We start from the raw sequence: 24716 nt of genomic DNA on the forward strand, positions 1-24716 counted from the left end.
AAGACCAGCAAGAGCTTTCCGGGCTGCCCCCTTCCGTGTGGGACAAGGAGCCGGACGTTTGCCTTTTCGGGAACAGGCTCTGCCGAGGATGCGCACCGTGAGATGTTCCTTCTCTGGGCAAGCACAGATCCCCAAACCTGTTGTGCCTGTGAATAGGCTGCAGGGGGAAGGTGAAGACCAGCACCAGCTTTCAGGGCTGCCACCTTCCGTGTGGGACAAGGAGCCGGACGTTTGCCTTTTTGGGAACAGGCTCTGCCGAGGATGCGCACCGTGAGATGTTCCTTCTCTGGGCAAGCACAGATCCCAAAACCTGTTGTGCCTGTGAATAGGCTGCAGGGGGAAGGTGAAGACCAGCAACAGCTTTCAGGGCTGCCACCTTCCGTGTGGGACAAGGAGCCGGACGTTTGCCTTTTCGGGAACAGGCTCTGCCGAGGATGCGCACCGTCAGAGATTGCGTCTTTGGGAAAGCAGAGATTCCCAGTGCGGTGGTGCCTGTGAATAGGCTGCAGGGGGAAGGTGAAGACCAGCAACAGCTTTCCGGGCTGCCACCTTCCGTGTGGGACAAGGAGCCGGACGTTTGCCTTTTCGGGAACAGGCTCTGCCGAGGATGCGCACCGTGAGATGTTCCTTCTCTGGGCAAGCACAGATCCCAAAACCTGTTGTGCCTGTGAATAGGCTGCAGGGGGAAGGTGAAGACCAGGAACAGCTTTCCGGGCTGCCACCTTCCGTGTGGGACAAGGAGCCGGACGTTTGCCTTTTCGGGAACAGGCTCTGCCGAGGATGCGCACCGTGAGAGATTGCGTCTTTGGGAAAGCAGAGATTCCCAGTGCGGTGGTGCCTGTGAATAGGCTGCAGGGGGAAGGTGAAGACCAGCAACAGCTTTCCGGGCTGCCACCTTCCGTGTGGGACAAGGAGCCGGACGATGCCTTTTCGGGAACAGGCTCTGCCGAGGATGCGCACCGTGAGAGATTGCGTCTTTGGGCAAGCACAGATCCCAAAACCTGTTGTGCCTGTGAATAGGCTGCAGGGGGAAGGTGAAGACCAGCAACAGCTTTCCGGGCTGCCACCTTCCGTGTGGGACAAGGAGCCGGACGTTTGCCTTTTCGGGAACAGGCTCTGCCGAGGATGCGCACCGTGAGATGTTCCTTCTCTGGGCAAGCACAGATCCCACAACCTGTTGTGCCTGTGAATAGGCTGCAGGGGGAAGGTGAAGACCAGCACCAGCTTTCCGGGCTGCCACCTTCCGTGTGGGACAAGGAGCCGGACGTTTGCCTTTTCGGGAACAGGCTCTGCCGAGGATGCGCACCGTGAGATGTTCCTTCTCTGGGCAAGCACAGATCCCAAAACCTGTTGTGCCTGTGAATAGGCTGCAGGGGGAAGGTGAAGACCAGCAACAGCTTTCCGGGCTGCCACCTTCCGTGTGGGACAAGGAGCCGGACGTTTGCCTTTTCGGGAACAGGCTCTGCCGAGGATGCGCACCGTGAGAGATTGCGTCTTTGGGCAAGCACAGATCCCAAAACCTGTTGTGCCTGTGAATAGGCTGCAGGGGGAAGGTGAAGACCAGCAACAGCTTTCAGGGCTGCCACCTTCCGTGTGGGACAAGGAGCCGGACGTTTGCCTTTTCGGGAACAGGCTCTGCCGAGGATGCGCACCATGAGAGATTGCGTCTTTGGGAAAGCAGAGATTCCCAGTGCGGTGGTGCCTGTGAATAGGCTGCAGGGGGAAGGTGAAGACCAGCAACAGCTTTCAGGACTGCCACCTTCCGTGTGGGACAAGGAGCCGGACGTTTGCCTTTTCGGGAACAGGCTCTGTCGAGGATGCGCACCGTCAGAGATTGCGTCTTTGGGAAAGCAGAGATTCCCAGTGCGGTGGTGCCTGTGAATAGGCTGCAGGGGGAAGGTGAAGACCAGCAACAGCTTTCCGGGCTGCCACCTTCCGTGTGGGACAAGGAGCCGGACGTTTGCCTTTTCGGGAACAGGCTCTGCCGAGGATGCGCACCGTGAGATGTTCCTTCTCTGGGCAAGCACAGATCCCAAAACCTGTTGTGCCTGTGAATAGGCTGCAGGGGGAAGGTGAAGACCAGCAACAGCTTTCCGGGCTGCCACCTTCCGTGTGGGACAAGGAGCCGGACGTTTGCCTTTTCGGGAACAGGCTCTGCCGAGGATGCGCACCGTGAGATGTTCCTTCTCTGGGCAAGCACAGATCCCCAAACCTGTTGTGCCTGTGAATAGGCTGCAGGGGGAAGGTGAAGACCAGCAACAGCTTTCCGGGCTGCCACCTTCCGTGTGGGACAAGGAGCCGGACGTTTGCCTTTTCGGGAACAGGCTCTGCCGAGGATGCGCACCGTGAGATGTTCCTTCTCTGTGCAAGCACAGATCCCCAAACCTGTTGTGCCTGTGAATAGGCTGCAGGGGGAAGGTGAAGACCAGCACCAGCTTTCCGGGCTGCCACCTTCCGTGTGGGACAAGGAGCCGGACGTTTGCCTTTTCGGGAACAGGCTCTGCCGAGGATGCGCACCGTGAGAGATTGCGTCTTTGGGCAAGCACAGATCCCCAAACCTGTTGTGCCTGTGAATAGGCTGCAGGGGGAAGGTGAAGACCAGCAACAGCTTTCCGGGCTGCCACCTTCCGTGTGGGACAAGGAGCCGGACGTTTGCCTTTTCGGGAACAGGCTCTGCCGAGGCTGCGCACCGTGAGATGTTCCTTCTCTGGGCAAGCACAGATCCCCAAACCTGTTGTGCCTGTGAATAGGCTGCAGGGGGAAGGTGAAGACCAGCACCAGCTTTCCGGGCTGCCACCTTCCGTGTGGGACAAGGAGCCGGACGTTTGCCTTTTCGGGAACAGGCTCTGCCGAGGATGCGCACCGTGAGATGTTCCTTCTCTGGGCAAGCACAGATCCCAAAACCTGTTGTGCCTGTGAATAGGCTGCAGGGGGAAGGTGAAGACCAGCAACAGCTTTCCGGGCTGCCACCTTCCGTGTGGGACAAGGAGCCGGACGTTTGCCTTTTCGGGAACAGGCTCTGCCGAGCATGCGCACCGTGAGATGTTCCTTCTCTGGGCAAGCACAGATCCCCAAACCTGTTGTGCCTGTGAATAGGCTGCAGGGGGAAGGTGAAGACCAGCAACAGCTTTCCGGGCTGCCACCTTCCGTGTGGGACAAGGAGCCGGACGTTTGCCTTTTCGGGAACAGGCTCTGCCGAGGATGCGCACCGTGAGATGTTCCTTCTCTGGGCAAGCACAGATCCCAAAACCTGTTGTTCCTGTGAATAGGCTGCAGGGGGAAGGTGAAGACCAGCACCAGCTTTCAGGGCTGCCACCTTCCGTGTGGGACAAGGAGCCGGACGTTTGCCTTTTCGGGAACAGGCTCTGCCGAGGATGCGCACCGTGAGATGTTCCTTCTCTGGGCAAGCACGGATCCCAAAACCTGTTGTGCCTGTGAATAGGCTGCAGGGGGAAGGTGAAGACCAGCAACAGCTTTCAGGGCTGCCCCCTTCCGTGTGGGACAAAGAGCCGGACGTTTGCCTTTTCGGGAACAGGCTCTGCCGAGGATGCGCACCGTGAGATGTTCCTTCTCTGGGCAAGCACAGATCCCCAAACCTGTTGTGCCTGTGAATAGGCTGCAGGGGGAAGGTGAAGACCAGCAACAGCTTTCGGGGCTGCCACCTTCCGTGTGGGACAAGGAGCCGGACGTTTGCCTTTTCGGGAACAGGCTCTGCCGAGGATGCGCACCGTGAGATGTTCCTTCTCTGGGCAAGCACAGATCCCAAAACCTGTTGTGCCTGTGAATAGGCTGCAGGGGGAAGGTGAAGACCAGCAACAGCTTTCGGGGCTGCCACCTTCCGTGTGGGACAAGGAGCCGGACGTTTGCCTTTTCGGGAACAGGCTCTGCCGAGGATGCGCACCGTGAGATGTTCCTTCTCTGGGCAAGCACAGATCCCCAAACCTGTTGTGCCTGTGAATAGGCTGCAGGGGGAAGGTGAAGACCAGCAACAGCTTTCCGGGCTGCCACCTTCCGTGTGGGACAAGGAGCCGGACGTTTGCCTTTTCGGGAACAGGCTCTGCCGAGGATGCGCACCGTGAGATGTTCCTTCTCTGGGCAAGCACAGATCCCAAAACCTGTTGTGCCTGTGAATAGGCTGCAGGGGGAAGGTGAAGACCAGCAACAGCTTTCCGGGCTGCCACCTTCCGTGTGGGACAAGGAGCCGGACGTTTGCCTTTTCGGGAACAGGCTCTGCCGAGGATGCGCACCGTGAGATGTTCCTTCTCTGGGCAAGCACAGATCCCAAAACCTGTTGTGCCTGTGAATAGGCTGCAGGGGGAAGGTGAAGACCAGCAACAGCTTTCCGGGCTGCCACCTTCCGTGTGGGACAAGGAGCCGGACGTTTGCCTTTTCGGGAACAGGCTCTGCCGAGGATGCGCACCATGAGAGATTGCGTCTTTGGGAAAGCAGAGATTCCCAGTGCGGTGGTGCCTGTGAATAGGCTGCAGGGGGAAGGTGAAGACCAGCAACAGCTTTCAGGACTGCCACCTTCCGTGTGGGACAAGGAGCCGGACGTTTGCCTTTTCGGGAACAGGCTCTGCCGAGGATGCGCACCGTGAGATGTTCCTTCTCTGGGCAAGCACAGATCCCCAAACCTGTTGTGCCTGTGAATAGGCTGCAGGGGGAAGGTGAAGACCAGCAACAGCTTTCAGGGCTGCCACCTTCCGTGTGGGACAAGGAGCCGGACATTTGCCTTTTCGGGAACAGGCTCTGCCGAGGATGCGCACCGTGAGAGATTGCGTCTTTGGGAAAGCAGAGATTCCCAGTGCGGTGGTGCCTGTGAATAGGCTGCAGGGGGAAGGTGAAGACCAGCAACAGCTTTCCGGGCTGCCCCCTTCCGTGTGGGACAAAGAGCCGGACGTTTGCCTTTTCGGGAACAGGCTCTGCCGAGGATGCGCACCGTGAGATGTTCCTTCTCTGGGCAAGCACAGATCCCAAAACCTGTTGTGCCTGTGAATAGGCTGCACGGGGAAGGTGAAGACCAGCAACAGCTTTCAGGGCTGCCACCTTCCGTGTGGGACAAGGAGCCGGACGTTTGCCTTTTCGGGAACAGGCTCTGCCGAGGATGCGCACCGTGAGATGTTCCATCTCTGGGCAAGCACAGATCCCAAAACCTGTTGTGCCTGTGAATAGGCTGCAGGGGGAAGGTGAAGACCAGCAACAGCTTTCGGGGCTGCCACCTTCCGTGTGGGACAAGGAGCCGGACGTTTGCCTTTTCGGGAACAGGCTCTGCCGAGGATGCGCACCGTGAGATGTTCCTTCTCTGGGCAAGCACAGATCCCAAAACCTGTTGTGCCTGTGAATAGGCTGCAGGGGGAAGGTGAAGACCAGCAACAGCTTTCGGGGCTGCCACCTTCCGTGTGGGACAAGGAGCCGGACGTTTGCCTTTTCGGGAACAGGCTCTGCCGAGGATGCGCACCATGAGAGATTGCGTCTTTGGGAAAGCAGAGATTCCCAGTGCGGTGGTGCCTGTGAATAGGCTGCAGGGGGAAGGTGAAGACCAGCAACAGCTTTCCGGGCTGCCTCCTTCTGTGTGGGACAAGGAGCCGGACGTTTGCCTTTTCGGGAACAGGCTCTGCCGAGGATGCGCACCATGAGAGATTGCGTCTTTGGGAAAGCAGAGATTCCCAGTGCGGTGGTGCCTGTGAATAGGCTGCAGGGGGAAGGTGAAGACCAGCAAGAGCTTTCCGGGCTGCCACCTTCCGTGTGGGACAAGGAGCCGGACGTTTGCCTTTTCGGGAACAGGCTCTGCCGAGGATGCGCACCGTGAGATGTTCCTTCTCTGGGCAAGCACAGATCCCAAAACCTGTTGTGCCTGTGAATAGGCTGCAGGGGGAAGGTGAAGACCAGCAACAGCTTTCCGGGCTGCCACCTTCCGTGTGGGACAAGGAGCCGGACGTTTGCCTTTTCGGGAACAGGCTCTGCCGAGGATGCGCACCGTGAGATGTTCCTTCTCTGGGCAAGCACAGATCCCAAAACCTGTTGTGCCTGTGAATAGGCTGCAGGGGGAAGGTGAAGACCAGCAACAGCTTTCCGGGCTGCCACCTTCCGTGTGGGACAAGGAGCCGGACGTTTGCCTTTTCGGGAACAGGCTCTGCCGAGGATGCGCACCGTGAGATGTTCCTTCTCTGGGCAAGCACAGATCCCAAAACCTGTTGTGCCTGTGAATAGGCTGCAGGGGGAAGGTGAAGACCAGCAACAGCTTTCCGGGCTGCCACCTTCCGTGTGGGACAAGGAGCCGGATGTTTGCCTTTTCGGGAACAGGCTCTGCCGAGGATGCGCACCGTGAGATGTTCCTTCTCTGGGCAAGCACAGATCCCAAAACCTGTTGTGCCTGTGAATAGGCTGCAGGGGGAAGGTGAAGACCAGCAACAGCTTTCAGGGCTGCCACCTTCCGTGTGGGACAAGGAGCCGGATGTTTGCCTTTTCGGGAACAGGCTCTGCCGAGGATGCGCACCATGAGAGATTGCGTCTTTGGGAAAGCAGAGATTCCCAGTGCGGTCGTGCCTGTGAATAGGCTGCAGGGGGAAGGTGAAGACCAGCAACAGCTTTCAGGACTGCCACCTTCCGTGTGGGACAAGGAGCCGGACGTTTGCCTTTTCAGGAACAGGCTCTGCCGAGGATGCGCACCGTGAGATGTTCCTTCTCTGGGCAAGCAGAGATCCCCAAACCTGTTGTGCCTGTGAATAGGCTGCAGGGGGAAGGTGAAGACCAGCAACAGCTTTCCGGGCTGCCCCCTTCCGTGTGGGACAAGGAGCTGGACATTTGCCTTTTCGGGAACAGGCTCTGCCGAGGATGCGCACCGTGAGATGTTCCTTCTCTGGGCAAGCAGAGATCCCAAAACCTGTTGTGCCTGTGAATAGGCTGCAGGGGGAAGGTGAAGACCAGCAACAGCTTTCCGGGCTGCCACCTTCCGTGTGGGACAAGGAGCCGGACGTTTGCCTTTTCGGGAACAGGCTCTGCCGAGGATGCGCACCGTGAGATGTTCCTTCTCTGGGCAAGCACAGATCCCCAAACCTGTTGTGCCTGTGAATAGGCTGCAGGGGGAAGGTGAAGACCAGCAACAGCTTTCAGGGCTGCCACCTTCCGTGTGGGACAAGGAGCCGGACATTTGCCTTTTCGGGAACAGGCTCTGCCGAGGATGCGCACCGTGAGATGTTCCTTCTCTGGGCAAGCACAGATCCCCAAACCTGTTGTGCCTGTGAATAGGCTGCAGGGGGAAGGTGAAGACCAGCAACAGCTTTCCGGGCTGCCCCCTTCCGTGTGGGACAAGGAGCCGGACGTTTGCCTTTTCGGGAACAGGCTCTGCCGAGGATGCGCACCGTGAGATGTTCCTTCTCTGGGCAAGCACAGATCCCCAAACCTGTTGTGCCTGTGACTAGGCTGCAGGGGGAAGGTGAAGACCAGCAACAGCTTTCGGGGCTGCCCCCTTCCGTGTGGGACAAAGAGCCGGACGTTTGCCTTTTCGGGAACAGGCTCTGCCGAGGATGCGCACCGTGAGATGTTCCTTCTCTGGGCAAGCACAGATCCCAAAACCTGTTGTGCCTGTGAATAGGCTGCAGGGGGAAGGTGAAGACCAGCAACAGCTTTCCGGGCTGCCACCTTCCGTGTGGGACAAGGAGCCGGATGTTTGCCTTTTCGGGAACAGGCTCTGCCGAGGATGCGCACCGTGAGATGTTCCTTCTCTGGGCAAGCACAGATCCCAAAACCTGTTGTGCCTGTGAATAGGCTGCAGGGGGAAGGTGAAGACCAGCAACAGCTTTCCGGGCTGCCACCTTCCGTGTGGGACAAGGAGCCGGACGTTTGCCTTTTCGGGAACAGGCTCTGCCGAGGATGCGCACCATGAGAGATTGCGTCTTTGGGAAAGCAGAGATTCCCAGTGCGGTCGTGCCTGTGAATAGGCTGCAGGGGGAAGGTGAAGACCAGCAACAGCTTTCAGGACTGCCACCTTCCGTGTGGGACAAGGAGCCGGACGTTTGCCTTTTCGGGAACAGGCTCTGCCGAGGATGCGCACCGTGAGATGTTCCTTCTCTGGGCAAGCACAGATCCCCAAACCTGTTGTGCCTGTGAATAGGCTGCAGGGGGAAGGTGAAGACCAGCAACAGCTTTCAGGGCTGCCACCTTCCGTGTGGGACAAGGAGCCGGACGTTTGCCTTTTCGGGAACAGGCTCTGCCGAGGATGCGCACCGTGAGATGTTCCTTCTCTGGGCAAGCAGAGATCCCAAAACCTGTTGTGCCTGTGAATAGGCTGCAGGGGGAAGGTGAAGACCAGCAACAGCTTTCCGGGCTGCCACCTTCCGTGTGGGACAAGGAGCCGGACGTTTGCCTTTTCGGGAACAGGCTCTGCCGAGGATGCGCACCGTGAGATGTTCCTTCTCTGGGCAAGCACAGATCCCCAAACCTGTTGTGCCTGTGAATAGGCTGCAGGGGGAAGGTGAAGACCAGCAACAGCTTTCCGGGCTGCCACCTTCCGTGTGGGACAAGGAGCCGGACGTTTGCCTTTTCGGGAACAGGCTCTGCCGAGGATGCGCACCGTGAGATGTTCCTTCTCTGGGCAAGCACAGATCCCCAAACCTGTTGTGCCTGTGAATAGGCTGCAGGGGGAAGGTGAAGACCAGCAACAGCTTTCCGGGCTGCCCCCTTCCGTGTGGGACAAGGAGCCGGACGTTTGCCTTTTCGGGAACAGGCTCTGCCGAGGATGCGCACCGTGAGATGTTCCTTCTCTGGGCAAGCACAGATCCCAAAACCTGTTGTGCCTGTGAATAGGCTGCAGGGGGAAGGTGAAGACCAGCAACAGCTTTCGGGGCTGCCCCCTTCCGTGTGGGACAAAGAGCCGGACGTTTGCCTTTTCGGGAACAGGCTCTGCCAAGGATGCGCACCGTGAGAGATTGCGTCTTTGGGCAAGCAGAGATCCCCAAACCTGTTGTGCCTGTGAATAGGCTGCAGGGGGAAGGTGAAGACCAGCAACAGCTTTCCGGGCTGCCACCTTCCATATGGGACAAGGAGCCGGACGTTTGCCTTTTCGGGAACAGGCTCTGCCGAGGATGCGCACCGTGAGATGTTCCTTCTCTGGGCAAGCACAGATCCCAAAACCTGTTGTGCCTGTGAATAGGCTGCAGGGGGAAGGTGAAGACCAGCAACAGCTTTCCGGGCTGCCACCTTCCGTGTGGGACAAGGAGCCGGACGTTTGCCTTTTCGGGAACAGGCTCTGCCGAGGATGCGCACCGTGAGATGTTCCTTCTCTGGGCAAGCACAGATCCCCAAACCTGTTGTGCCTGTGAATAGGCTGCAGGGGGAAGGTGAAGACCAGCAACACCTTTCCGGGCTGCCACCTTCCGTGTGGGACAAGGAGCCGGACGTTTGCCTTTTCGGGAACAGGCTCTGCTGAGGATGCGCACCATGAGAGATTGCGTCTTTGGGAAAGCAGAGATTCCCAGTGCGGTGGTGCCTGTGAATAGGCTGCAGGGGGAAGGTGAAGACCAGCAACAGCTTTCCGGGCTGCCCCCTTCTGTGTGGGACAAGGAGCCGGACGTTTGCCTTTTCGGGAACAGGCTCTGCCGAGGGTGCGCACCATGAGATGTTCCTTCTCTGGGCAAGCACAGATCCCCAAACCTGTTGTGCCTGTGAATAGGCTGCAGGGGGAAGGTGAAGACCAGCAACAGCTTTCCGGGCTGCCACCTTCCGTGTGGGACAAGGAGCCGGACGTTTGCCTTTTCGGGAACAGGCTCTGCCGAGGATGCGCACCGTGAGATGTTCCTTCTCTGGGCAAGCACAGATCCCAAAACCTGTTGTGCCTGTGAATAGGCTGCAGGGGGAACGTGAAGACCAGCAACAGCTTTCTGGGCTGCCACCTTCCGTGTGGGACAAGGAGCCGGACGTTTGCCTTTTCGGGAACAGGCTCTGCCGAGGATGCGCACCGTGAGATGTTCCTTCTCTGGGCAAGCACAGATCCCAAAACCTGTTGTGCCTGTGAATAGGCTGCAGGGGGAAGGTGAAGACCAGCAACAGCTTTCCGGGCTGCCACCTTCCGTGTGGGACAAGGAGCCGGACGTTTGCCTTTTCGGGAACAGGCTCTGCCGAGGATGCGCACCGTGAGAGATTGCGTCTTTGGGAAAGCAGAGATTCCCAGTGCGGTGGTGCCTGTGAATAGGCTGCAGGGGGAAGGTGAAGACCAGCAACAGCTTTCCGGGCTGCCACCTTCCATGTGGGACAAGGAGCCGGACGTTTGCCTTTTCGGGAACAGGCTCTGCCGAGGATGCGCACCGTGAGATGTTCCTTCTCTGGGCAAGCACAGATCCCAAAACCTGTTGTGCCTGTGAATAGGCTGCAGGGGGAAGGTGAAGACCAGCAACAGCTTTCCGGGCTGCCTCCTTCTGTGTGGGACAAGGAGCCGGACGTTTGCCGTTTCGGGAACAGGCTCTGCCGAGGGTGCGCACCGTGAGATGTTCCTTCTCTGGGCAAGCACAGATCCCAAAACCTGTTGTGCCTACGAATAGGCTGCAGGGGGAAGGTGAAGACCAGCAACAGCTTTCAGGGCTGCCACCTTCCGTGTGGGACAAGGAGCTGGACGTTTGCCTTTTCGGGAACAGGCTCTGCCGAGGATGCGCACCGTGAGATGTTCCTTCTCTGGGCAAGCACAGATCCCAAAACCTGTTGTGCCTGTGAATAGGCTGCAGGGGGAAGGTGAAGACCAGCAACAGCTTTCAGGGCTGCCACCTTCCCTGTGGGACAAGGAGCCGGACGTTTGCCTTTTCGGGAACAGGCTCTGCCAAGGATGCGCACCGTGAGAGATTGCGTCTTTGGGAAAGCAGAGATTCCCAGTGCGGTTGTGCCTGTGAATAGGCTGCAGGGGGAAGGTGAAGACCAACAAGAGCTTTCAGGGCTGCCACCTTCCGTGTGGGACAAGGAGCCGGACGTTTGCCTTTTCGGGAACAGGCTCTGCCGAGGATGCGCACCGTGAGATGTTCCTTCTCTGGGCAAGCACAGATCCCCAAACCTGTTGTGCCTGTGAATAGGCTGCAGGGGGAAGGTGAAGACCAGGAACAGCTTTCCGGGCTGCCACCTTCCGTGTGGGACAAGGAGCCGGACGTTTGCCTTTTCGGGAACAGGCTCTGCCGAGGATGCGCACCGTGAGATGTTCCTTCTCTGGGCAAGCACAGATCCCAAAACCTGTTGTGCCTGTGAATAGGCTGCAGGGGGAAGGTGAAGACCAGCAACAGCTTTCCGGGCTGCCTCCTTCCGTGTGGGACAAGGAGCCGGACGTTTGCCTTTTCGGGAACAGGCTCTGCCGAGGATGCGCACCGTGAGATGTTCCTTCTCTGGGCAAGCACAGATCCCCAAACCTGTTGTGCCTGTGAATAGGCTGCAGGGGGAAGGTGAAGACCAGCAACAGCTTTCAGGGCTGCCACCTTCCGTGTGGGACAAGGAGCCGGACGTTTGCCTTTTCGGGAACAGGCTCTGCCGAGGATGCGCACCGTGAGAGATTGCGTCTTTGGGAAAGCAGAGATTCCCAGTGCGGTGGTGCCTGTGAATAGGCTGCAGGGGGAAGGTGAAGACCAGCAACAGCTTTCCGGGCTGCCTCCTTCTGCGTGGGACAAGGAGCCGGACGTTTGCCTTTTCGGGAACAGGCTCTGCCGAGGGTGCGCACCGTGAGATGTTCCTTCTCTGGGCAAGCACAGATCCCAAAACCTGTTGTGCCTATGAATAGGCTGCAGGGGGAAGGTGAAGACCAGCAACAGCTTTCCGAGCTGCCACCTTCCGTGTGGGACAAGGAGCCGGACGTTTGCCTTTTCGGGAACAGGCTCTGCCGAGGATGCGCACCGTGAGATGTTCCTTCTCTGGGCAAGCACAGATCCCAAAACCTGTTGTGCCTGTGACTAGGCTGCAGGGGGAAGGTGAAGACCAGCAACAGCTTTCAGGGCTGCCACCTTCCGTGTGGGACAAGGAGCTGGACGTTTGCCTATTCGGGAACAGGCTCTGCCGAGGATGCGCACCGTGAGATGTTCCTTCTCTGGGCAAGCACAGATCCCAAAACCTGTTGTGCCTGTGAATAGGCTGCAGGGGGAAGGTGAAGACCAGCAACAGCTTTCAGGGCTGCCACCTTCCGTGTGGGACAAGGAGCCGGACGTTTGCCTTTTCGGGAACAGGCTCTGCCGAGGATGCACACCGTGAGAGATTGCGTCTTTGGGAAAGCAGAGATTCCCAGTGCGGTTGTGCCTGTGAATAGGCTGCAGGAGGAAGGTGAAGACCAGCAAGAGCTTTCAGGGCTGCCACCTTCCATGTGGGACAAGGAGCCGGACGTTTGCCTTTTCGGGAACAGGCTCTGCCGAGGATGCGCACCGTGAGATGTTCCTTCTCTGGGCAAGCACAGATCCCAAAACCTGTTGTGCCTGTGAATAGGCTGCAGGGGGAAGGTGAAGACCAGCAACAGCTTTCGGGGCTGCCCCCTTCCGTGTGGGACAAAGAGCCGGACGTTTGCCTTTTCGGGAACAGGCTCTGCCGAGGATGCGCACCGTGAGATGTTCCTTCTCTGGGCAAGCACAGATCCCAAAACCTGTTGTGCCTGTGAATAGGCTGCAGGGGGAAGGTGAAGACCAGCAACAGCTTTCCGGGCTGCCTCCTTCCGTGTGGGACAAGGAGCCGGACGTTTGCCTTTTCGGGAACAGGCTCTGCCGAGGATGCGCACCATGAGATGTTCCTTCTCTGGGCAAGCACAGATCCCCAAACCTGTTGTGCCTGTGAATAGGCTGCAGGGGGAAGGTGAAGACCAGCAACAGCTTTCAGGGCTGCCACCTTCCGTGTGGGACTAGGAGCCGGACGTTTGCCTTTTCGGGAACAGGCTCTGCCGAGGATGCGCACCGTGAGATGTTCCTTCTCTGGGCAAGCACAGATCCCAAAACCTGTTGTGCCTGTGACTAGGCTGCAGGGGGAAGGTGAAGACCAGCAACAGCTTTCCGGGCTGCCACCTTCCGTGTGGGACAAGGAGCCGGACGTTTGCCTTTTCGGGAACAGGCTCTGCCGAGGATGCGCACCGTGAGAGATTGCGTCTTTGGGAAAGCAGAGATTCCCAGTGCGGTGGTGCCTGTGAATAGGCTGCAGGGGGAAGGTGAAGACCAGCAAGAGCTTTCCGGGCTGCCACCTTCCGTGTGGGACAAGGAGCCGGACGTTTGCCTTTTCGGGAACAGGCTCTGCCGAGGATGCGCACCGTGAGATGTTCCTTCTCTGGGCAAGCACAGATCCCAAAACCTGTTGTGCCTGTGAATAGGCTGCAGGGGGAAGGTGAAGACCAGCAACAGCTTTCGGGGCTGCCACCTTCCGTGTGGGACAAGGAGCCGGACGTTTGCCTTTTCGGGAAGAGGCTCTGCCGAGGATGCGCACCGTGAGATGTTCCTTCTCTGGGCAAGCACAGATCCCAAAACCTGTTGTGCCTGTGAATAGGCTGCAGGGGGAAGGTGAAGACCAGCAACAGCTTTCGGGGCTGCCACCTTCCGTGTGGGACAAGGAGCCGGACGTTTGCCTTTTCGGGAACAGGCTCTGCCGAGGATGCGCACCATGAGAGATTGCGTCTTTGGGAAAGCAGAGATTCCCAGTGCGGTGGTGCCTGTGAATAGGCTGCAGGGGGAAGGTGAAGACCAGCAACAGCTTTCCGGGCTGCCTCCTTCTGTGTGGGACAAGGAGCCGGACGTTTGCCTTTTCGGGAACAGGCTCTGCCGAGGATGCGCACCGTGAGAGATTGTGTCTTTGGGCAAGCACAGATCCCCAAACCTGTTGTGCCTGTGAATAGGCTGCAGGGGGAAGGTGAAGACCAGCAACAGTTTTCCGGGCTGCCACCTTCCGTGTGGGACAAGGAGCCGGACGTTTGCCTTTTCGGGAACAGGCTCTGCCGAGGATGCGCACCGTGAGAGATTGCGTCTTTGGGCAAGCACAGATCCCAAAACCTGTTGTGCCTGTGAATAGGCTGCAGGGGGAAGGTGAAGACCAGCAACAGCTTTCCGGGCTGCCACCTTCCGTGTGGGACAAGGAGCCGGACGTTTGCCTTTTCGGGAACAGGCTCTGCCGAGGATGCGCACCGTGAGATGTTCCTTCTCTGGGCAAGCACAGATCCCAAAACCTGTTGTGCCTGTCAATAGGCTGCAGGGGGAAGGTGAAGACCAGCAACAGCTTTCCGGGCTGCCACCTTCCGTGTGGGACAAGGAGCCGGACCTTTGCCTTTTCGGGAACAGGCTCTGCCGAGGATGCGCACCGTGAGATGTTCCTTCTCTGGGCAAGCACAGATCCCCAAACCTGTTGTGCCTGTGAATAGGCTGCAGGGGGAAGGTGAAGACCAGCAACAGCTTTCCGGGCTGCCACCTTCCGTGTGGGACAAGGAGCCGGACGTTTGCCTTTTCGGGAACAGGCTCTGCCGAGGATGCGCACCGTGAGAGATTGCGTCTTTGGGCAAGCAGAGATCCCCAAACCTGTTGTGCCTGTGAATAGGCTGCAGGGGGAAGGTGAAGACCAGCAACAGCTTTCCGGGCTGCCACCTTCCGTGTGGGACAAGGAGCCGGACGTTTGCCTTTTCGGGAACAGGCTCTGCCGAGGATGCGCACCGTGAGATGTTCCTTCTCTGGGCAAGCACAGATCCCAAAACCTGTTGTGCCTGTGAATAGGCTGCAGGGGGAAGGTGAAGACCAGCAACAGCTTTCCGGGCTGCCACCTTCCGTGTGGGACAAGGAGCCGGACGTTTGCCTTTTCGGGAACAGGCTCTGCCGAGGATGCGCACCGTGAGATGTTCCTTCTCTGGGCAAGCACAGATCCCCAAACCTGTTGTGCCTGTGAATAGGCTGCAGGGGGAAGGTGAAGACCAGCAACAGCTTTCCGGGCTGCCCCCTTCCGTGTGGGACAAGGAGCCGGACGTTTGCCTTTTCGGGAACAGGCTCTGCCGAGGATGCGCACCATGAGAGATTGCGTCTTTGGGAAAGCAGAGATTCCCAGTGCGGTGGTGCCTGTGAATAGGCTGCAGGGGGAAGGTGAAGACCAGCAACAGCTTTCCGGGCTGCCTCCTTCTGTGTGGGACAAGGAGCCGGACGTTTGCCTTTTCGGGAACAGGCTCTGCCGAGGGTGCGCACCATGAGATGTTCCTTCTCTGGGCAAGCACAGATCCCCAAACCTGTTGTGCCTGTGAATAGGCTGCAGGGGGAAGGTGAAGACCAGCAACAGCTTTCCGGGCTGCCTCCTTCCGTGTGGGACAAGGAGCCGGACGTTTGCCTTTTCGGGAACAGGCTCTGCCGAGGATGCGCACCGTGAGATGTTCCTTCTCTGGGCAAGCACAGATCCCAAAACCTGTTGTGCCTGTGAATAGGCTGCAGGGGGAAGGTGAAGACCAGCAACAGCTTTCGGGGCTGCCACCTTCCGTGTGGGACAAGGAGCCGGACGTTTGCCTTTTCGGGAACAGGCTCTGCCGAGGATGCGCACCGTGAGATGTTCCTTCTCTGGGCAAGCACAGATCCCAAAACCTGTTGTGCCTGTGAATAGGCTGCAGGGGGAAGGTGAAGACCAGCAACAGCTTTCCGGGCTGCCACCTTCCGTGTGGGACAAGGAGCCGGACGTTTGCCTTTTCGGGAACAGGCTCTGCCGAGGATGCGCACCGTGAGAGATTGCGTCTTTGGGAAAGCAGAGATTCCCAGTGCGGTGGTGCCTGTGAATAGGCTGCAGGGGGAAGGTGAAGACCAGCAACAGCTTTCCGGGCTGCCTCCTTCTGTGTGGGACAAGGAGCCGGACGTTTGCCTTTTCGGGAACAGGCTCTGCCGAGGGTGCGCACCGTGAGATGTTCCTTCTCTGGGCAAGCACAGATCCCAAAACCTGTTGTGCCTACGAATAGGCTGCAGGGGGAAGGTGAAGACCAGCAACAGCTTTCAGGGCTGCCACCTTCCGTGTGGGACAAGGAGCTGGACGTTTGCCTTTTCGGGAACAGGCTCTGCCGAGGATGCGCACCGTGAGATGTTCCTTCTCTGGGCAAGCACAGATCCCAAAACCTGTTGTGCCTGTGAATAGGCTGCAGGGGGAAGGTGAAGACCAGCAACAGCTTTCCGGGCTGCCACCTTCCGTGTGGGACAAGGAGCCGGACGTTTGCCTTTTCGGGAACAGGCTCTGCCGAGGATGCGCACCGTGAGAGATTGCGTCTTTGGGAAAGCAGAGATTCCCAGTGCGGTGGTGCCTGTGAATAGGCTGCAGGGGGAAGGTGAAGACCAACAAGAGCTTTCAGGGCTGCCACCTTCCGTGTGGGACAAGGAGCCGGACGTTTGCCTTTTCGGGAACAGGCTCTGCCGAGGATGCGCACCGTGAGATGTTCCTTCTCTGGGCAAGCACAGATCCCCAAACCTGTTGTGCCTGTGAATAGGCTGCAGGGGGAAGGTGAAGACCAGCAACAGCTTTCCGGGCTGCCACCTTCCGTGTGGGACAAGGAGCCGGACGTTTGCCTTTTCGGGAACAGGCTCTGCCGAGGATGCGCACCGTGAGATGTTCCTTCTCTGGGCAAGCACAGATCCCCAAACCTGTTGTGCCTGTGAATAGGCTGCAGGGGGAAGGTGAAGACCAGCAACAGCTTTCCGGGCTGCCACCTTCCGTGTGGGACAAGGAGCCGGACGTTTGCCTTTTCGGGAACAGGCTCTGCCGAGGATGCGCACCGTGAGATGTTCCTTCTCTGGGCAAGCACAGATCCCCAAACCTGTTGTGCCTGTGAATAGGCTGCAGGGGGAAGGTGAAGACCAGCAACAGCTTTCCGGGCTGCCACCTTCCGTGTGGGACAAGGAGCCGGACGTTTGCCTTTTCGGGAACAGGCTCTGCCGAGGATGCGCACCGTGAGAGATTGCGTCTTTGGGAAAGCAGAGATTCCCAGTGCGGTGGTGCCTGTGAATAGGCTACAGGGGGAAGGTGAAGACCAGCAACAGCTTTCCGGGCTGCCTCCTTCTGTGTGGGACAAGGAGCCGGACGTTTGCCTTTTCGGGAACAGGCTCTGCCGAGGGTGCGCACCGTGAGATGTTCCTTCTCTGGGCAAGCACAGATCCCAAAACCTGTTGTGCCTATGAATAGGCTGCAGGGGGAAGGTGAAGACCAGCAACAGCTTTCCGAGCTGCCACCTTCCGTGTGGGACAAGGAGCCGGACGTTTGCCTTTTCGGGAACAGGCTCTGCCGAGGATGCGCACCGTGAGATGTTCCTTCTCTGGGCAAGCACAGATCCCAAAACCTGTTGTGCCTGTGACTAGGCTGCAGGGGGAAGGTGAAGACCAGCAACAGCTTTCAGGGCTGCCACCTTCCGTGTGGGACAAGGAGCCGGACGTTTGCCTTTTCGGGAACAGGCTCTGCCGAGGATGCGCACCGTGAGATGTTCCTTCTCTGGGCAAGCACAGATCCCAAAACCTGTTGTGCCTGTGAATAGGCTGCAGGGGGAAGGTGAAGACCAGCAACAGCTTTCAGGGCTGCCACCTTCCGTGTGGGACAAGGAGCCGGACGTTTGCCTTTTCGGGAACAGGCTCTGCCGAGGATGCACACCGTGAGAGATTGCGTCTTTGGGAAAGCAGAGATTCCCAGTGCGGTTGTGCCTGTGAATAGGCTGCAGGAGGAAGGTGAAGACCAGCAAGAGCTTTCAGGGCTGCCACCTTCCATGTGGGACAAGGAGCCGGACGTTTGCCTTTTCGGGAACAGGCTCTGCCGAGGATGCGCACCGTGAGATGTTCCTTCTCTGCGCAAGCAGAGATCCCAAAACCTGTTGTGCCTGTGAATAGGCTGCAGGGGGAAGGTGAAGACCAGCAACAGCTTTCGGGGCTGCCCCCTTCCGTGTGGGACAAAGAGCCGGACGTTTGCCTTTTCGGGAACAGGCTCTGCCGAGGATGCGCACCGTGAGATGTTCCTTCTCTGGGCAAGCACAGATCCCAAAACCTGTTGTGCCTGTGAATAGGCTGCAGGGGGAAGGTGAAGACCAGCAACAGCTTTCCGGGCTGCTTCCTTCCGTGTGGGACAAGGAGCCGGACGTTTGCCTTTTCGGGAACAGGCTCTGCCGAGGATGCGCACCATGAGATGTTCCTTCTCTGGGCAAGCACAGATCCCCAAACCTGTTGTGCCTGTGAATAGGCTGCAGGGGGAAGGTGAAGACCAGCAACAGCTTTCCGGGCTGCCACCTTCCGTGTGGGACAAGGAGCCGGACGTTTGCCTTTTCGGGAACAGGCTCTGCCGAGGATGCGCACCGTGAGATGTTCCTTCTCTGGGCAAGCACAGATCCCCAAACCTGTTGTGCCTGTGAATAGGCTGCAGGGGGAAGGTGAAGACCAGCAACAGCTTTCAGGGCTGCCACCTTCCGTGTGGGACAAGGAGCCGGACGTTTGCCTTTTCGGGAACAGGCTCTGCCGAGGATGCGCACCGTGAGAGATTGCGTCTTTGGGAAAGCAGAGATTCCCAGTGCGGTGGTGCCTGTGAATAGGCTGCAGGGGGAAGGTGAAGACCAGCAACAGCTTTCCGGGCTGCCACCTTCCGTGTGGGACAAGGAGCCGGACGTTTGCCTTTTCGGGAACAGGCTCTGCCGAGGATGCGCACCGTGAGATGTTCCTTCTCTGGGCAAGCACAGATCCCAAAACCTGTTGTGCCTGTGACTAGGCTGCAGGGGGAAGGTGAAGACCAGCAACAGCTTTCCGGGCTGCCACCTTCCGTGTGGGACAAGGAGCCGGACGTTTGCCTTTTCGGGAACAGGCTCTGCCGAGGATGCGCACCGTGAGATGTTCCTTCTCTGGGCAAGCACAGATCCCCAAACCTGTTGTGCCTGTGAATAGGCTGCAGGGGGAAGGTGAAGACCAGCAACAGCTTTCAGGGCTGCCACCTTCCGTGTGGGACAAGGAGCCGGACGTTTGCCTTTTCGGGAACAGGCTCTGCCGAGGATGCGCACCGTGAGAGATTGCGTCTTTGGGAAAGCAGAGATTCCCAGTGCGGTGGTGCCTGTGAATAGGCTACAGGGGGAAGGTGAAGACCAGCAACAGCTTTCCGGGCTGCCTCCTTCTGTGTGGGACAAGGAGCCGGACGTTTGCCTTTTCGGGAACAGGCTCTGCCGAGGGTGCGCACCGTGAGATGTTCCTTCTCTGGGCAAGCACAGATCCCAAAACCTGTTGTGCCTATGAATAGGCTGCAGGGGGAAGGTGAAGACCAGCAACAGCTTTCCGAGCTGCCACCTTCCGTGTGGGACAAGGAGCCGGACGTTTGCCTTTTCGGGAACAGGCTCTGCCGAGGATGCGCACCGTGAGATGTTCCTTCTCTGGGCAAGCACAGATCCCAAAACCTGTTGTGCCTGTGACTAGGCTGCAGGGGGAAGGTGAAGACCAGCAACAGCTTTCAGGGCTGCCACCTTCCGTGTGGGACAAGGAGCTGGACGTTTGCCTTTTCGGGAACAGGCTCTGCCGAGGATGCGCACCGTGAGATGTTCCTTCTCTGGGCAAGCACAGATCCCAAAACCTGTTGTGCCTGTGAATAGGCTGCAGGGGGAAGGTGAAGACCAGCAACAGCTTTCAGGGCTGCCACCTTCCGTGTGGGACAAGGAGCCGGACGTTTGCCTTTTCGGGAACAGGCTCTGCCGAGGATGCACACCGTGAGAGATTGCGTCTTTGGGAAAGCAGAGATTCCCAGTGCGGTTGTGCCTGTGAATAGGCTGCAGGAGGAAGGTGAAGACCAGCAAGAGCTTTCAGGGCTGCCACCTTCCATGTGGGACAAGGAGCCGGACGTTTGCCTTTTCGGGAACAGGCTCTGCCGAGGATGCGCACCGTGAGATGTTCCTTCTCTGGGCAAGCAGAGATCCCAAAACCTGTTGTGCCTGTGAATAGGCTGCAGGGGGAAGGTGAAGACCAGCAACAGCTTTCGGGGCTGCCCCCTTCCGTGTGGGACAAAGAGCCGGACGTTTGCCTTTTCGGGAACAGGCTCTGCCGAGGATGCGCACCGTGAGATGTTCCTTCTCTGGGCAAGCACAGATCCCAAAACCTGTTGTGCCTGTGAATAGGCTGCAGGGGGAAGGTGAAGACCAGCAACAGCTTTCCGGGCTGCCTCCTTCCGTGTGGGACAAGGAGCCGGACGTTTGCCTTTTCGGGAACAGGCTCTGCCGAGGATGCGCACCATGAGATGTTCCTTCTCTGGGCAAGCACAGATCCCCAAACCTGTTGTGCCTGTGAATAGGCTGCAGGGGGAAGGTGAAGACCAGCAACAGCTTTCCGGGCTGCCACCTTCCGTGTGGGACTAGGAGCCGGACGTTTGCCTTTTCGGGAACAGGCTCTGCCGAGGATGCGCACCGTGAGATGTTCCTTCTCTGGGCAAGCACAGATCCCAAAACCTGTTGTGCCTGTCAATAGGCTGCAGGGGGAAGGTGAAGACCAGCAACAGCTTTCCGGGCTGCCACCTTCCGTGTGGGACAAGGAGCCGGACGTTTGCCTTTTCGGGAACAGGCTCTGCCGAGGATGCGCACCGTGAGAGATTGCGTCTTTGGGAAAGCAGAGATTCCCAGTGCGGTGGTGCCTGTGAATAGGCTGCAGGGGGAAGGTGAAGACCAGCAAGAGCTTTCCGGGCTGCCACCTTCCGTGTGGGACAAGGAGCCGGACGTTTGCCTTTTCGGGAACAGGCTCTGCCGAGGATGCGCACCGTGAGATGTTCCTTCTCTGGGCAAGCACAGATCCCAAAACCTGTTGTGCCTGTGAATAGGCTGCAGGGGGAAGGTGAAGACCAGCAACAGCTTTCGGGGCTGCCACCTTCCGTGTGGGACAAGGAGCCGGACGTTTGCCTTTTCGGGAACAGGCTCTGCCGAGGATGCGCACCGTGAGATGTTCCTTCTCTGGGCAAGCACAGATCCCAAAACCTGTTGTGCCTGTGAATAGGCTGCAGGGGGAAGGTGAAGACCAGCAACAGCTTTCCGGGCTGCCACCTTCCGTGTGGGACAAGGAGCCGGACGTTTGCCTTTTCGGGAACAGGCTCTGCCGAGGATGCGCACCGTGAGAGATTGCGTCTTTGGGAAAGCAGAGATTCCCAGTGCGGTGGTGCCTGTGAATAGGCTGCAGGGGGAAGGTGAAGACCAACAAGAGCTTTCAGGGCTGCCACCTTCCGTGTGGGACAAGGAGCCGGACGTTTGCCTTTTCGGGAACAGGCTCTGCCGAGGATGCGCACCGTGAGATGTTCCTTCTCTGGGCAAGCACAGATCCCCAAACCTGTTGTGCCTGTGAATAGGCTGCAGGGGGAAGGTGAAGACCAGCAACAGCTTTCAGGGCTGCCACCTTCCGTGTGGGACAAGGAGCCGGACGTTTGCCTTTTCGGGAACAGGCTCTGCCGAGGGTGCGCACCGTGAGATGTTCCTTCTCTGGGCAAGCACAGATCCCAAAACCTGTTGTGCCTATGAATAGGCTGCAGGGGGAAGGTGAAGACCAGCAACAGCTTTCCGAGCTGCCACCTTCCGTGTGGGACAAGGAGCCGGACGTTTGCCTTTTCGGGAACAGGCTCTGCCGAGGATGCGCACCGTGAGATGTTCCTTCTCTGGGCAAGCACAGATCCCAAAACCTGTTGTGCCTGTGACTAGGCTGCAGGGGGAAGGTGAAGACCAGCAACAGCTTTCAGGGCTGCCACCTTCCGTGTGGGACAAGGAGCTGGACGTTTGCCTTTTCGGGAACAGGCTCTGCCGAGGATGCGCACCGTGAGATGTTCCTTCTCTGGGCAAGCACAGATCCCAAAACCTGTTGTGCCTGTGAATAGGCTGCAGGGGGAAGGTGAAGACCAGCAACAGCTTTCAGGGCTGCCACCTTCCGTGTGGGACAAGGAGCCGGACGTTTGCCTTTTCGGGAACAGGCTCTGCCGAGGATGCACACCGTGAGAGATTGCGTCTTTGGGAAAGCAGAGATTCCCAGTGCGGTTGTGCCTGTGAATAGGCTGCAGGAGGAAGGTGAAGACCAGCAAGAGCTTTCAGGGCTGCCACCTTCCATGTGGGACAAGGAGCCGGACGTTTGCCTTTTCGGGAACAGGCTCTGCCGAGGATGCGCACCGTGAGATGTTCCTTCTCTGGGCAAGCACAGATCCCAAAACCTGTTGTGCCTGTGAATAGGCTGCAGGGGGAAGGTGAAGACCAGCAACAGCTTTCCGGGCTGCCACCTTCCGTGTGGGACAAGGAGCCGGACGTTTGCCTTTTCGGGAACAGGCTCTGCCGAGGATGCGCACCGTGAGATGTTCCTTCTCTGGGCAAGCACAGATCCCAAAACCTGTTGTGCCTGTGAATAGGCTGCAGGGGGAAGGTGAAGACCAGCAACAGCTTTCCGGGCTGCCACCTTCCGTGTGGGACAAGGAGCCGGACGTTTGCCTTTTCGGGAACAGGCTCTGCCGAGGATGCGCACCATGAGAGATTGCGTCTTTGGGAAAGCAGAGATTCCCAGTGCGGTGGTGCCTGTGAATAGGCTGCAGGGGGAAGGTGAAGACCAGCAACAGCTTTCCGGGCTGCCACCTTCCGTGTGGGACAAGGAGCCGGACGTTTGCCTTTTCGGGAACAGGCTCTGCCGAGGATGCGCACCGTGAGATGTTCCTTCTCTGGGCAAGCACAGATCCCCAAACCTGTTGTGCCTGTGAATAGGCTGCAGGGGGAAGGTGAAGACCAGCAACAGCTTTCCGGGCTGCCACCTTCCGTGTGGGACAAGGAGCCGGACGTTTGCCTTTTCGGGAACAGGCTCTGCCGAGGATGCACACCGTGAGATGTTCCTTCTCTGGGCAAGCACAGATCCCCAAACCTGTTGTGCCTGTGAATAGGCTGCAGGGGGAAGGTGAAGACCAGCAACAGCTTTCCGGGCTGCCCCCTTCCGTGTGGGACAAGGAGCCGGACGTTTGCCTTTTCGGGAACAGGCTCTGCCGAGGATGCGCACCGTGAGATGTTCCTTCTCTGGGCAAGCAGAGATCCCCAAACCTGTTGTGCCTGTGAATAGGCTGCAGGGGGAAGGTGAAGACCAGCAACAGCTTTCCGGGCTGCCACCTTCCGTGTGGGACAAGGAGCCGGACGTTTGCCTTTTCGGGAACAGGCTCTGCCGAGGATGCGCACCGTGAGAGATTGTGTCTTTGGGAAAGCAGAGATTCCCACTGCGGTTGTGCCTGTGAATAGGCTGCAGGGGGAAGGTGAAGACCAGCAACAGCTTTCCGGGCTGCCACCTTCCGTGTGGGACAAGGAGCCGGACGTTTGCCTTTTCGGGAACAGGCTCTGCCGAGGATGCGCACCGTGAGATGTTCCTTCTCTGGGCAAGCACAGATCCCAAAACCTGTTGTGCCTGTGAGTAGGCTGCAGGGGGAAGGTGAAGACCAGCAACAGCTTTCCGGGCTGCCACCTTCCGTGTGGGACAAGGAGCCGGACGTTTGCCTTTTCGGGAACAGGCTCTGCCGAGGATGCGCACCGTGAGAGATTGTGTCTTTCGGAAAGCAGAGATTCCCACTGCGGTTGTGCCTGTAAATAGGCTGCAGGGGGAAGGTGAAGACCAGCAACAGCTTTCCGGGCTGCCACCTTCCGTGTGGGACAAGGAGCCGGACGTTTGCCTTTTCGGGAACAGGCTCTGCCGAGGGTGCGCACCGTGAGATGTTCCTTCTCTGGGCAAGCACAGATCCCAAAACCTGTTGTGCCTGTGAATAGGCTGCACGGGGAAGGTGAAGACCAGCAACAGCTTTCCGGGCTGCCACCTTCCGTGTGGGACAAGGAGCCGGACGTTTGCCTTTTCGGGAACAGGCTCTGCCGAGGGTGCGCACCGTGAGATGTTCCTTCTCTGGGCAAGCACAGATCCCAAAACCTGTTGTGCCTGTGAATAGGCTGCACGGGGAAGGTGAAGACCAGCAACAGCTTTCAGGGCTGCCACCTTCCGTGTGGCACAAGGAGCCGGACGTTTGCCTTTTCGGGAACAGGCTCTGCCGAGGATGCGCACCATGAGAGATTGCGTCTTTGGGAAAGCAGAGATTCCCAGTGCGGTGGTGCCTGTGAATAGGCTGCAGGGGGAAGGTGAAGACCAGCAACAGCTTTCCGGGCTGCCACCTTCCGTGTGGGACAAGGAGCCGGACGTTTGCCTTTTCGGGAACAGGCTCTGCCGAGAATGCGCACCGTCAGAGATTGCGTCTTTGGGAAAGCAGAGATTCCCAGTGCGGTGGTGCCTGTGAATAGGCTGCAGGGGGAAGGTGAAGACCAGCAACAGCTTTCCGGGCTGCCTCCTTCTGTGTGGGACAAGGAGCCGGACGTTTGCCTTTTCGGGAACAGGCTCTGCCGAGGATGCGCACCGTGAGAGATTGCGTCTTTGGGCAAGCACAGATCCCAAAACCTGTTGTGCCTGTGAATAGGCTGCAGGGGGAAGGTGAAGACCAGCAACAGCTTTCCGGGCTGCCACCTTCCGTGTGGGACAAGGAGCTGGACGTTTGCCTTTTCGGGAACAGGCTCTGCCGAGGATGCGCACCGTGAGATGTTCCTTCTCTGGGCAAGCACAGATCCCAAAACCTGTTGTGCCTGTGAATAGGCTGCAGGGGGAAGGTGAAGACCAGCAACAGCTTTCCGGGCTGCCCCCTTCCGTGTGGGACAAGGAGCCGGACGTTTGCCTTTTCGGGAACAGGCTCTGCCGAGGATGCGCACCGTGAGATGTTCCTTCTCTGGGCAAGCAGAGATCCCCAAACCTGTTGTGCCTGTG

Source organism: Haliaeetus albicilla, unplaced genomic scaffold (assembly GCF_947461875.1).
Source record: "Haliaeetus albicilla unplaced genomic scaffold, bHalAlb1.1 scaffold_39, whole genome shotgun sequence".
Lineage (NCBI taxonomy): Eukaryota > Metazoa > Chordata > Aves > Accipitriformes > Accipitridae > Haliaeetus > Haliaeetus albicilla.